The sequence below is a fragment of the Chiloscyllium plagiosum genome, unplaced genomic scaffold (assembly GCF_037043375.1).
Source record: "Chiloscyllium plagiosum isolate Xiang-an unplaced genomic scaffold, Cpla_swu_hap1 HiC_scaffold_5, whole genome shotgun sequence".
In the NCBI taxonomy this organism is placed as follows: Eukaryota; Metazoa; Chordata; class Chondrichthyes; order Orectolobiformes; family Hemiscylliidae; genus Chiloscyllium; species Chiloscyllium plagiosum.
In genome coordinates, this window is record NW_028270143.1 from 7,588,931 (window position 1) to 7,604,412 (window position 15,482).

The 15,482-nt window shown below is 40.7% G+C and overlaps 1 protein-coding gene across 2 annotated transcripts in view; it reads left to right on the forward strand.

The window, feature by feature from the left end:
* Nucleotides 1–15,482, forward strand: part of jazf1b (JAZF zinc finger 1b) — a 280,042-nt gene that overhangs the window by 204,517 nt on the left and 60,043 nt on the right. The gene's annotated exons all lie outside the window — the stretch shown is intronic.

A 15,482-nucleotide genomic window follows, 5' to 3' on the forward strand; every position in this document is an offset into this window, starting at 1 on the left:
TTACAGAGCAGAGATTAAAGAATTTCCACACAGTGCAGCATGAAAAATGGCTTGTAGAATCATGAGTATTCACTTAAATTGACAAAGTCCGGACAGCAATTCATCAGTTGACTGTCTTGGTTGCTTTGGTGTGTTTACATGGTGTGTTTTATATACGTAACTATAGTTCCCAAGTGGAAAATAGCTTAACAATTTGCAAAGTGGAACATGAAATAATTTTATATTACAGTAGGGAACCATGGAAATTAAATTAACTTAAGATTGCCCCCAGGAATGGTTCTTCATTTAATTTTTGCCTAAATAATGTTTGTTTTGTGAGACTTTTTTTTTACAAATAATGATTATTTCATGCGATTGCCTTGAACATTACAACTTAATGATTGCAATGTTGCACGTAAATTACTAATGATCTGCCATAAATATAAGTTTCAGCTGTATACTATCTATTGAAGTTTATAACCGTCTGTATATTCAGGTCATTTCTGTTGGCAGTATGATACACTAGCGGTTTCTTCTTTTCAGCAAATTACATTTAAAAAGAAAAGTGTGGCATGTTATAAAACTTATGTTAAAATGAAACTTCAGCATCTTAAGTTGAGGTACTGTGATAGAGCAGCGACATTGAATTTACTGGGGTTAGATGCTTGTACTTCATTTGAAGGTTAAATAAAACTAAAAATCGTTCCTTTGCTTCCAATATCAGTTCACTTTCCCATAAAAGATGCAATGATCTCTGCCTCAACCATTTGCTCTGGCAATTTATTTCATGCTAAAGTAACCTGTGGCACAGCAAAAAATTCTAATCTGTCCTTTTCACTCTGTTATTTACACGGTTTAAATGATTGTCCCTTTTAATTGACCAGAAGAGTGGTGTTTCACCATTCATCTGATCTAAACCTTGAGCAAGATATTTCTGATGGAAGGGTTTCCTGCCAAATGCCCAAAATGTTGGTGTGAAGCCTATCCGCATCAATCATGTCAGCCTGCAGTAATGTAACACATGGAGGGGTGTAACTTCGCTGGAGGCAGGACTTTGCTCATCAGTTGAGTGGAAGACTTCCCTTTGAGAGTTGCCAACCAATTTGATTAGTCAGTAGCTCGGTTATCCTAGTAATGGCAGCAGTGGTCAGGACTCGGAGCAGGAAAGAAAGATGAAGTCTGAAGACACTGAGCTGGGACTCTTGATGAAATGTAGCGGTTGTGTGGAGGGCAGACCTTCTGGGGCAGTGGAGGTGGAAGGTGTGGGGTACCAGATGACCTTTTTGAAGGAGGCGCCTTCATCTTTACATCTGAATCCTAAACAGAGTGACTTGCCATGTTTTCCTCAGCATCTGAACTCTTCCCATCAGCCTCAAAGTTAATTATTGAATAATTTCTCAAATCTCCTCAGCTGATTTTGGGTGCAGAGAGAAAGTGAGGACTGCCAATACTGGAGATCAGAGTCAAAGAGTACAGCGCTGGAAAAGCACAGCAGGTCAGGCAGCACCTGAGGAGCAGAAGAATTGATGTTTCGAGCACAAGCTCTTCATCAAGGGTTACAACTGGCACACCAAAACTGATGGGTCATCAGTGTTAACATGGAGTCAGAAAGCACATTTTAGTGCAGTGTAACCTGCAAGAGTTTGAAAACTAACTAACAGTTTAAGAGAGTCCTAATGCTTGAGGTTGGCCTTTTGATGGCAGATGCAGATGTTACTATAATGGACAATTTTTTTATAGGAACAATTTGTCTGGTTTCCCTCCTGCCAAGCCAGAACATGCCCACAGTCTGGGAAGTTTAGGATGAGTGATTTTACCTCCCACACTTCAGGTTAATTATCCATCAGTCTTGTCAAAATATGGCCAAGATTGAGTGATGTTATCATGATTTGGGAGCAAAATCAGATTGTGAATCCAAGAGAGAGTCTGCTGCATAGAATTAGTCTTGGACAGAGATTTTGAAAACGTTTGCATACAAGGGAGAACCAAGATAAGGAATGGGGTTGAGGGGAGGAGGTTGATGAAGGATACCTTGTGGCTCATGTCTGTTTCTCTTGGCCCACATTGGTTCCACGGGAACTTAATTTGGCCTTTTGAGCCCATTTTCTGTAATCAGTACCTTTCTTCTAGTTATTCCAGTTCCATAACTCTGTACTCCATTCCCCTCTTCTCTCACCCAACATCTTCATTCTGCTGGAACTCCTAATGAGTAAAATCACCTAAGGTGATGTAATTTGTTAATATCGTCAAATGTTAGGATGTAAGTTCGTGGCTGCAGTCTTCTGTGTGATGAGTCTTCGATTAGAGCTGTTCTATCATTTGATTTGAGAGCTACATTGTTCCCACAGGAATGGAAATGCAATTAACTGAGTCATTCCAATCACTAGTAGATGCTGGTGGTCCCCAATTTATGAACATATGAGTTATGAACGTTTGTACTAGTAGTGCTATTAACCATTTTAAGAGAAAAGGTCTGGAGGATCCAAGGGAATTACCTGCTTTCACTTGGGGCAAGGCCTTGTTCCCGTGATGTTGGTCTTGCCTGCCAGCTTCAGAACTGATGGGACCCCTGTTCATGTATGTACGAAGTTAAAAATCACACAACAGCAAGTTCTAGTCCAACAGGTTTATTTGGAAGCACTAGCTTTCGGAGTGCTGCTCCTTCATCACAACCACCTGATGACATGCATTTCCCCAGTACCAAGGCTGTGGGGTTGAAGTTATTTGCTCATCAGAGGTCAGTAGCTCTTTTGAACAGTTGTGCCACCAGGGAGCTGCTGCTGCTTGTCAGAATGTCAACCAGTTGACGCCCAGGACTCAGGCCACAAGTAAATGATGGCAGGAAGGTTTTGTAGAGTGTGGGTAAAGTGAAGGGGAGGAAAGAATGTCAGAACAGGTGTAGGGGCTGTTCAGACCATCACACCCATTCAGTATAATCATTTTAAGCATTCACTTCAATGCCTTTTTCCCACATTATCCCCATATTCCATTTTGTTATTGGTATTCACAATTCCGTCAACCTCTACTTTAAACGTGCTTAGTGACTGAGCTTCCATAGCCCAATGGTAGAGATTTTCCAAAGATTCATAACTCTTAAGTAAAACAAAAGTTTTACTCATCTTAGTCCTAAGTGCCTTTCCTTTTATTTTGAAAGTACGTCTCCTGGTTCTAGAATCCCAGAGGAAGCATCTACCCTGTATATATCCTGTCTATTTCAATAAGATTGCCTCTAATTCTTTAAAACACTAGAAAACATAAGCCCAGTTTCCCATATCTATCTTCAGGTATCCCAAGAACAAAGCAGGCAAACCTTTGTTCCACTGCACTATGGGTGATAATATACTTAAGCAGTTTTGGTTATCTAATCTTACAGTACTCCATGTGCAGTGTAGCCATGGTCCTGTACAATTGGAGCAAGATTTTGCTACTACTATACTCAATTTCTTTTGTACTAAAAACTAATCTTCCTAATTGCTCGCTGCACCTGGGTGTTAGCCGTCAAGTCATTTATTGATGAGGACATCCAGGTCACTTTAAACCTCTGCACTTTTAATCTCTCACCATTGAAGAAATACTCTGCACACCTGTCCTTTCAACCAAAGTGGAAAATCTCTTTTTTTTCAAAATATATTCATTTTGCCATGTTGTTGCCCATTCACAAAGCCAGTCCAAATCCTCTTGCACTTGCTTTGCATGTTCTTCACAGTACGTTCTCAGCTAGCTTTGTATCATTTTCAAATGTGGTCCTCATGTCCAATCTATTGATGTATATTGTGAGAGCTGGGGCATAAGTACTGATACATGTGATATCACATTAGTTACACCTGCCAATGCAAGAATGACTTGTTTATTCAGACTCTGTTTCCTGCCTGTTAGCCGATACTTAAGCCATGACAGTAAATTATCTCTAGTCTCATATACTTTATTCATTTTGCTAACTAACCTCCTGTGGGCGACTTTACCAAAAATCGTCTGAAAATCCAAATATATATTTGGTCCACTGATTTCTCTTTATTAATTCTGTTAGAAGCATCCTCCAAAAAAAAAGTTTGTCAAACATGATTTCCCATTCACAAGTTTGTGGTGATTGTCCCAATTAAATCAGTCTTTTGCGAGTGTGGATTTGTCATGTATAACAGCTTTACACCAAAGTGCTACAACCTAACAGGTTTGTAGTTTCTCCCTCCCTTAAATAGTGGGATGGCATTTTCTGCATTCCAATCTGCAGGGACCATTCCAGAACCTGCAGACTTTTGGAAGGTGACCACAAATGCAAACGCCATCCCCAAAGCTTTCACTTTTAACACTCCACCATGTAGTTGACTGACCTTTTTGGATTTTTTATGCCTTGATGAATGCATGATTCTATCAAGATCATCCATTCACGATTTTCCAATCTACTTTAGCCATTTGTCCCTCATTGCTTCATAATTTCAAATTTAACAACTTGATTTCAAATTAATCTACCTCATTTTCAGGCATAATGTAAAATTCTACATGTCACTCATTCCTAAAGGTACTTCTAAAACAAGATTATTAACTAGCCCTTTTTCATTGTGTAATACTAGATAATATTAGATCTAGAATAGCCAGTTCTTGTTCTTCAACATATTGTAACAGAAAACCATGCTGTTTGCATTTCAGAAACTCATCTTCCACAGCACGTGTTCCTTAGGTTCACCCAGTCTATACACTAATTTTATCTCACCTATACTTACTGTACTATATATGCCACATGCTTCCTTAGTCCTGATTAATCTCATTCCCTGCACTACCACGAAAGTTTGGTAGTCAATAATAAGTTCCTCCTTATGTTTGCTGTTTCTTTGTTTCATCCAAAATGTTTGCACATTTTGTTCTTCTGATTTGAGATCCTCCTTTTACTAATGTTCTGATCACATCCCCTAATGTCAGCTTAACAGCATCTCCTCTTCCTTTTGCCTGCCCTTTCTAAATGTTGAATATTTGGGATTATTCAATTCTCATTCTTGGTCATCAGGCACAATGTTCATGTAATGACAGTTCCCTTATGCTGGAGGGAAGATCATGCTGCTTCATCAATGACCTTCCCTCCATAAGATGAAAAGTAGGGATGGTCACTGATGATTGCACAATGTTTAGTATCATTGATGTCTTCTCAGATACCGAAGCAGTCCATGATCAAATGCAACAAGCTCTGGACAATATCCAGGCTTGGGCTGGGCTGACAAGTAACATTTGCACCACACAAATGCCAGGCAATGACCATCTCCAATAAGCGAGTATCTAACCACTCCCCGCCCACTTGAAATTCAGTAGTATTACCATCACTGAGTCCTCACTATCCTGGTCATTCGCATTGACCAAAAACTCAACTGGACCTTTTACATAAATACAATCGTTACGTTAGCAGGTATGGGGCTAGGCTAATTGCAGCAAGTAATTCATTTTCTGACTCCCCAAAGCCTGTGACTACAAGGTACAAGTCAGGAGTGTGATGGGATGCACCCCACTTGCCTGGATGAATACAGTTCCAACAATACTCAAGAAGCTTGATACCATCTAGGACAAAGCAATCTACTTGTTTACCCGCACATCCAGAAGCATCCACTCCCTCCGTCACTAACACTCAGCAGCAGTACGTACTGTCTGCAAGATGCACTGCAGAAATTCAGTGCAGATCCTTAAGCAGCACCTTCCATGCTCACGATCACTTCCATCTAGAAGGACAAGGGTAGCAGATATATGGGAATGCCATCAACTGCAAGGTCCTTTCCAAGCTGCTCACTATCCTGTCTTGGGAATATATCGCTATTCCTTCTCTGTTGTCGGATGAACATAGAACATAGAACAATACAGCACAGAACAGGCCCTTCGGCCCACGATGTTGTGCCGAACATTTGTCCTAGCTTAAGCACCCATCCATGTACCTATCCAATTGCCGCTTAAAGGTCGCCAATGATTCTGACACTGCCACTCCCACAGGCAGCGCATTCCATGCCCCCACCACTCTCTGGGTAAAGAACCTACCCCTGACATCCCCCCTATACCTTTCACCCTTCACCTTAAATTTATGTCCCCTTGTAACACTCTCTTATACCCGGGGAGAAAGTTTCTGACTATCTATTCCTCTGATCATCTTATAAACCTCTATCAAGTCACCCCTCATCCTTCGCCGTTCCAATGAGAAAAGGCCTAGCACTCAACCTGTCCTCGTACGACCTATTCTCCATTCCAGGCAACATCCTGGTAAATTTTCTCTGCACCCTCTCCAAAGCTTCCACATCTTTTCTAAAGTGAGGCGACCAGAACTGCACACAGTACTCCAAATGTGGCCTAACCTAGAAAATCCTAGAATTCCCTCCCTAAGGGAACTGTGGGTCTAACTGCAGCACATGGACTACAGTGGTTCAAGAATAGAACTATAAGGTATCTGGGCAGAAATAGACCGAATCAGCCCATTGAGTCTGCTTTGCCATTCGATCATTGGCTGATATGTTTCCCAACCCCATTCTCCTGCCTTCTCCCCCTAACCCTTGATCCCTTTACCAATCAAGAACCTATCTATCTCTGTCTTAAATGCACTCAATGATTTGGCATCCACAGACTTCTGCAGCAATGACTTCCACAGATTAACCACTGTCTGGCTGAAGGAATTGCTCCCCATCTAAGTTCTAAAGGGCCATCCTTGAGGCTGTGCCGTCGGGTCTTAGTCTCTCCTACTAGTGGAAACATTTTCTCCAAGTCCACTTTATCCAGGTCTCTCACAATTCTGTAAATTTCAGTGAGATCCTCCTCTTCTTTCTAAACTCCATTGAATACAGAACCAGAGTCCGCCACCATTTTTCAAATGAGGGCCCTTCATTTCTGGGATAATTTTTGTAAACCCATTCTTGACTCCCTCCAAGTTCACATATATCCTTAGATAAGAGACCCAAAACTGCTGCTAATATTCAAATACAGTCTGACCAGGGTGTTCTATAGCTTGAACCATACATCTCTTGAAATGAATGCCAACATTGCATTCATATTCCTAAGTACAAATTGAACCTGCATGTTAATGTTAAGAGAATTCTGAACTAGGATTTCTAAGTCCTTTTGTGCTTTAGATTTCCGAAGCTTTTCCCCATTTAGAAAATAGTCTATGCCTTTATTCTTCTAACCAAAATGCATAACCTCAAACCTCCCCGAATTATATTTCATCTGCCACATCTTTGCCCACTTACCTAGCCTATCCAAGTTCTTCTGCAGCTTCCCTGCCTCCATAACAGAACATGTCCCCTCCATCTATCTTTGTATCCTCTGCAAACAGAGCTACAGTGCATTTAGTTCCTTTGTCCAGATCATTAATACACAAAAAAAAACTTATGATTGCAAAACTAACCTCTGTGGAACTCCACTAGTCACTGGCTGCCAGCCTGAAAAAGACCTCTCTATCCCTAATCTCTGCCATCCGCCAGTCAGCCAGTCCTGTACTCATGTGAGTTCCTGTGCTCCTAACACCACGGGCTCTTACTTAGCAACCTCCTGTATGTCACTTTGTCAAAGGCCTTCTGGAAATTCAAATAGATTATGTCCACTGACTCTCCTTTGTCTAACTTGCTCATTACCTCCTCAAATAATTCTAACAGATTTGTCAGGCACAACCACCCCTTGACATTGCCATGCTGATTAAGGCTATTTCACCATGCACTTCAAATTACTCCGCAGTCTCATACCTAATAATGAATCTTGCCAACGACTGAGGTCAGGCTAACCAGCCTTTAATTTTCTGTCTTCTATCTCCCTCCCTCCCTTCTTAAACAAGGCTGTTACCAGGCAGCTCACTTGCACCTTCTCAAGGGCAACTAGAACTGGGCAATAAATGCTGGCCAGCCAGCAATGCACATGTCTTACAAGTGAAGAAAAAAATATCAGGTCAATCCCTCCACCTTTATTTTGCTTTACATCAACCACCTCATTGTGAATGTTGTGTCTTCCTGCAGAGTGCCCTTAACTTTGTCTTTTTTACATTACTTCATATTCTAAAATTATTTGGTGCTTTGCTTTCCCGGGATTAGTGCTCTTGAGGTTTTTTTTATTTCCTTCCTAACTCCTCAGGAACTCACTGTTGATACTAATATGGACCACAACGTCTTGCTATTCACCATTCTGCAAAAGTTAAAAATCATACAACACCAGCTTATAGTCCAACAAGTCTATTTGGAAGCACTAGCTTTCAAAAGTGTAATTTTTCAGGTACGTCTATCCTGGCTAGAGACAAAAAAAAGCTGTAGATGCTGGAATCCAAAGGAGACAAGCACAGCAAGCCAGGGCAGCATCAGGAGGTGGAGAAGTCAACATGTCAGGTACAACCCTTCTCCGGATTGGAGGTGTGTGTTGAGGGAGCTGCAGATAAAGACAAGCTGGGGAAGGGTTATGGGTCCGGAGAGGGGCAGAATGATGAGGTAGTGATAGGTGAATACAGGTGGTATGTACAACCTGGTGGGTCAATAGGAGGAATGAATCCAGTTGATAGCTGGAAGGAGGATCGGTTGGAGGAATGGAAGAGAGGCAGTGGGGCTGGAAAGGGAGTCAGGGAATGGGTGGGAAGGTTATTCTAAATTGGAAAACTCAATGTTGAGTACCCTAGGCTGTAGGCTGACAAAGTTAGGAAAAGAATGGAGCATTTCTTTCCTGTCTAAAGCGAACTCCTTACTTACCAAACGCTCAGGTTTGTATTGTTTCAGCTACATTCATGATGTAGGGGAGTCAGCAGAAAGGGTAGAGGTGTGGGTGCCCATGACCCTCCTCTTCCCACTTTACATGTGGGACTAAATTGGTGTGAAGGCAGGAAGACAGCACTCTACCCACCCCTGGTGGCAGAAGGCATAGATTCTGCCATTTATTAAAGAGGATGATACAGAAAGAAATTCATCAGTATAAAGTTAAAGCACTATGTTTTTCCCTTCTATAGCCTCTGCTGCACACTCCTTGTCCAATCTCAACAAAACGTTGCAGTGGGAAGAAGAAAGCAACAGAAATATTAGGGGAAGAATTGTCACCAACATTAAAATGATCCTTCTGCTCATTCAATCATTGTGTGTTCTAGTACAGAAACAGAAAATTTGCCCTGTAAAATCAGTCGACTTATGTCTTCAAGAGCTACCTACAATAATCTAATTCTCCTGCTCTATTTCCATCTTCCTGCCATTACTTTAAACATTGCTGTTTCTAGTGACTGTCTTGATCATCTTGGAGGCTGAGGAACAATTTGGCCTTTTTTTTTGTTTAAAAAAATTGGAAAGCTGGAGGTTCTTTCTTTTACATAGAATTTGTTTTCTTTACAGTGCTTAACTATGCGCTGTACTAAAATATTATGAGACATCAAATTCTTATAATCATTCAACAAAAAACAAATTGCTCTTGCTGAAATTAATGTCTTGGGTTGACTCCATAGTATGGTGAGAGCAGCATCTGGCAGTAGTTAATTGTGTAGTATATATGAAATGTCTCAGGATTCTCAGCAATTCAATTTCAATTCCTGACTAATTGCCATGATATTCTCTGCTTGAATATCTCTATAAACTCAGGTTACACAATGCAAAACCTTATGTTAAAAGCAATTAATGTCAATGTACAAATGCTTTATTCTTTGTGCATTTGGAAAGTAGAAACGAACAGTCAAAAAGACAGTGGTTTCAGAGGTAACATGCAAATTGCAATAACAATCAAACCTTGCACTGAAGTCTTGTATCAACATATTGCTAATTGGTTAAAAGGGTCAGTTTGTAGTCCACTGAGATACCGATCAATGTAAACAATGAAGTAATAATGATAGTTGTTGGCCACCCAGTAGAATTGATTGAGTATTGTAAGGGATAATTCTGTAATCTCAGCCTGGACTTTGAGCTCTTGTGAGTTTCCCTCAAAGCATTGTTTGCTATTCAGGTCATGGAATCAAAGTATTTCACCATAATGATTTTTTTTCTTCAGTGTTTTCTTGTAAAGTTGATAAAGACAACTAATATAAATGTTTGGTTTACAATAGATAAATATTTAAATATTTTTCCCTTTACATCACAATAGAAAAAGGATCAACGTTTATATGAGTGATCTCAATGTCTGATTTTGTTCCCATACATGGGGTTGTGCGCAGCTCTAGCTATTGGCCTCTGGGAGGCTCCCTTGTACCATGTTTTTCAATATGCTGCAAGTCCAGTCCCTGGATGAACTTGGGGGTGGGGGAATCAAGTTTACATAAGCTTTCCCTCTCTCAAATCTGGCAAACAGATTGAAATGTGGGCGGCCATTCTTTGGGGGCTTTCCAGTCTGGATTCATTATTTTAATAGTTTACAGCAAGCTTACTTAGCAGCAAGAGTCCACAATTTACAGGGTAAGAAAATATGCTTTTCTGTCAGGGTCTTACTTGTTGAATAAAGGACATTTAATTCACGTTCTTTTCAAGAGAATAACAATTATCAGTTTTTTTTGGCCGTTTTAGCATCTTACCTGAAAATGGTGGCATATCTAATTAAAATGGAATTTTTAACAGTGTTTTTAAAATGTCAGTTAGTGTTACCATGCTGCTGACAAAATTAAGTAATTACACAAAGCAAATTCTGTGTTTTGAAGTTCAGATTTTTCAAAATAGCTTTCTTAACTTGACTTTCTTTTAACTGAATTGCATTACTTTTGTTATATACTATTTGCTGAAGGAACATTTTCCCAGAATGCACTATACTTTTCATCATTTGCCCTCTTTAGTTATTAAGTAAGAATACTGTTTATTAACATTTATTTATTTTCATGTTTGTATTGCTACCTCAGTTGTGACTATCCTTTATTAACAACTTTTTTTCTACTTAATGAAAACCCTATTATTTTGCAATAACTGTGCTTATGAAATGATCAAACACAGAGGAAGGAAACTCCTGCTGCGCGTTGCCTTAGAGGCTTTTGCATTCTTATGCAGTCAGATGCTAAACCATTTCCATCCTAGCAGGGTTTCAACTTCATTTCTACTAGACCAGCAAATTATGCCACTTTAGCTGGATCTCTGCACCATCAAAATTTAACTTAATATGTATTTTGCTTTGTCATACCATGCCACTTTCCTAATGTTTGGGTTTACAAGGAAGACTTTAGCTGTTCATAAAGATAACATAGCAAAACTGCTCAAAATCCTAGCATTTTGCTAGTTCACCATCAAGTAGTTAGTAATTGAAGCCCTTTTGTGACTCAAATGTCAATTGTTTCAATTTCAAACTTTTTGATTATTCATTCAAAAGAAGCTTTGAAATTTATGCAAGTAGTTGCTATGTAGTTTTATTACAAGAAATTATGTAATTGGGTTTCAATAAAATTAATGGTGATCATGCAAATAAGCATATTTGCAACACTGAGTTAATTTTTTTTAAAAGAGTATTTTGTTGAAGGGCCTTATTTTAGAACTTTTGCTTCACAATAGCTCTTCACTAGGTAGCATACCTCTGCAGCTGGCATTTGTAGGTATTTTTAATCAATCTGTAATGTCTCACCTTTGGAGATGGTTGCAGTTGAATCCAGGCTTTCAAACTCCGAGATAAGGGCACTGCTTTTGAGCCACTAGAGTGCTTTCTGGAGCAGTTGAGACTTGAACCTTGGCCTCCTGGGCCAGAGATAGGGACACTACTGTGGTGCCACAAGTGGCCTCAACTGTCATTTGTATACTGGGTTGAGACAGGAATAAATTCGCTCTAATTAAATGAGTGTGATGTAATTTCAGTTTTTTTTTAACCCTGTTCCTTTTCATCCTCTTTAGAAGAGGAGAATACAAATTAGAGGAAGTCATGCTGAAAATGTGTAGTGTCCTGGTCAGGCTATACCTAGGTACTATGTGTAGTTCTGGTTACTAAGCCACAAAGAATTACTGATTTAATCATTAGTATTGAAAGACATAGGTATGAACTTGGAGAACTCTGATACCTGCTTCATTGTGTACTCTTTAAATGCCAGCATCTTGCTCTGTCCCAGCAAATGAACTTAGCGTCTCATCCTCAATTTCAGACTGCCTTCCAGCCTCATCTCTGTATCTTTGATGGCTTGCAATTGTGCGCATTCAGCAAAAGTATTGAATGCTCCATTATGGCAGTTGCCAGTAAATAAAAGTAAGAATTAAGTACAGACTGTAAGAAGGAAGTCCACGTATTACCCCACTAAAGCGTTTATATTTTCTGGTGCTCCATCTGGAAATCTGGTTTGGAAAGAACAAAAATTAGGGAGATCAGATTATATTATTAGGACCTGAATTTATAGATAGGTGCTATCTTGCTGATTCCTGAAAACTGTCTGTAGAATTTCGCTGGATACATATTTGCTAACATTCAGAATTTAAAATTATTTAAGACAGCAATATTATCTATTCTAGTGGTTTCAATGGGCTGGGTTACTATTCTACCCATTAAACCCACCCTTTAAATTTTTTTTATTTTTCATAGTTAATTGACAATTTTCACTGTTTTATGTGTTTTATCCTGCATCCGAATAATGTTGTGGGCCAAATCTCTGCGTAGGTGATTGAACAACCCACTGTTGTTACTTTCTAAAATTGACAAAGCAAACTAGCCAATCATAGTCTGCACTTGCAATATGACACAATGCATTGCCAGTCAACAAGAGTAAACCACTGGCTTTTCCTTATCATGGAAGAAATAAAAAGCACGATGGAATGTGTTTCCCAAAATGCCAATAAAAAATCTGAGTACTGCAAACTAAATTTGACTTACACAGTGACAATAAGCATTGGTACTAAATGTAGGCATCTACTATTTAGAGAGGTTGGAAGGATAATTAATAGGATATTGCTGACTAATAAGCTGCCAGATGGCAAGAGGTGGTAATGTTTCTGTATGTTTGCCAGTGTAAAATGTAAATTTATTTTATAGATGTTTGACAGGCCTGCCAGCACTTAACATGAATTCCATTATTCCAAGTTCCAATATTGGATGTGAACTTGGGCATTTCCAGTGTGGAATGGCAGCCTTCCTGGTTAAGATTGCAAACTTACTGTGTAATAACTATTTGTTCTCTAGCCACAAACAGTTCCCCCTCTTAGGAAGTAAAATATTAAATTGAATTTATTTCCATCTCAATTATCTGGCACAGGGCTGACCTGAGAAATTACTGCTTTCTATTCAAAGAGTAGAACTTCTTGTGCAAGTTTATCTATTGAGACAACTTGTTTTGGTGCTTGACCAATGATCCTGAGTCGGTCCCTGAAAAGTGGTTTAGCAAACAAGTTCTAAAAGTATATGTAATTATACTTCAATAGTTGATGGATAATTTGTTTTACTTTTAAATTTAGGACCAAATAATGAGATATATAATATGCTTGAGGAAAATTGGGCCTTTTCAGCAAAAGGCAAAAATTAACATAACTAACCTGGCATTTAGTCTGGAACAAATCATTATAGTAAGAAGTTCCTGTTGTACAGCAGCTCTCTCATGTACTCAAGATGTCCCATAGTACTTCACAGCAAACTAATTACTTTTAGGTATTGTTTTGTAGACAAGTGTAGCAGCAAGTTTCTTTTCTACAAAAAATACCATGCCATTTATTAATGCCGCATATGTAGGCTGATAAACACTTCGTATATTCTCTCATCCAAAAGGTGATCCTCTGCCAACATATCCCTAACTGTAGTGCACTGTGCTAATCAGAATCATGTGCTCGACTTCTGGAGTAAGATTGGAACAAGATCCTTCTGACTCAAAAGATGTGAATGCTACATTATTCAAGCTGGAAGTAAATATAGCACTTACAGATGCGGTTTATTCAGTAGCTTAAATCCCACAGTATATTCTGGATTAGAATGGTGCTGGAAAAGCACAGCAGTTCAGGCAGCAGCCAAGGAGCAGGAAAATCGACGTTTCGGGCAAAAGCTCTTCATCAGGAGTACAGGCAGAGTGCGTGAAGGATGGAGAGATAAATGAGAGGAGGGTGGGGGTAAGGAGAAAGTAGCATAGAGTGAATGGGGGTGACTGCATTGGCGCCACCTCGTGTTCCGGCGAGGAGGTTGAGCAATTCATCAACTTCACCAACACGTTCCACCCTGACCTTAAATTTACCTGGACCACCTCTGACCTCTCCATCTCCATTAATGATGACCGACTTGACACCGGCATTTTTTACAAACCCACCGACTCCCACAGCTACCTGGATTATACCTCTTCCCACCCTACCTCCTGCAAAAATGCTATCCCGTATTCCCAATTCCTCCGCCTCCGCCGGACCTGCTCCAGGGAGGACCAGTTCCACCACAGAACACATCAGATGGCCTCCTTCTTTAGAGACCGCAATTTCCCTTTCCATGTGGTTAAAGATGCCCTCCAACGCATCTCATCCACATCCCGCACTTCCGTCCTCAGACCCCATCCCTCCAACTGTAACAACAGGACAGAACTCCGCTGGTGCTCACCGTCCACCCTATCAACCTTCTCATAAACCAAATCATCCTCCGACATTTCCGCCACCACCAAACGGACCCCACCACCAGGGATATATTTTCCTCCCCACCCCTTTCCGCCTTCCACAAAGACCATTCCCTCCGTGACTACCTGGTCAGGTCCACGCCCCCCCCAACAACCCACCCTCCCGTCCTGGCACCTTCCCCTGCCACCGCAGGAACTGTAAAACCTGCGCCCAAACCACCTCCCTCACCTCCATCCAAGGCCCTAAAGGAGCCTTCCACATTCATCAAAGTTTTACCTGCACATCCACCAATATCACTTATTGTATCCGTTGCTCCCGATGTGGTCTCCTCTACACTGGGGAGACTGGACGCATCCTAGCAGAGTGCTTTAGGGAACATCTCTGGGACACCCGCACCAATCAACCACACCGCCCTGTGACCCAACATTTCAACTCCCCCTCCCACTCAGCCGAGGACATGGAGGTCCTGGGCCTCCTTCTCCGCCGCTCCCTCACCACCCGACACCTGGAGGAAGAACGCCTCATCTTCCACCTCGGAACACTTCAACCCCAGGGCATCAATGTGGACTTAGTTCCAAACTTCCAGCTCAGCACTGTCCCCATGACTTGTCCTACCTGCCTATCTTCCTTTCCATCTATCCACTCCACCCTCCTCTCTGACCTATCACCTTCATCCCACCCCCATCCACCCATTGTACACTTTGCTACCCTACTCCCCGACCTATCATCTTCATCCCCATCCCCATTCACATATTGTACTCTATGCTACTTTCTCCCCACCCCCACCCTACTCTCATTTATCTCTGCACCCTTCAGTCACTCTGCCTATATTCCTGATGAAGGGCTTTTGCCCGAAACATCGATTTTCCTGCTCTTCGGATGCTGCCTGAACTGCTGTGCTTTTCCAGCACCACTCTAATCCAGAATCTGGTTTCCAGCATCTGCAGTCTTTGTTTTTCTCACAGTATATTGCATTAGAGTTATGTACTATCCCTCTTGCTGATCATTTACTTTTGAAAACCATTAAATGCTACTACATTAGTATAAGATTTGCATTTTGGATACCTCTCC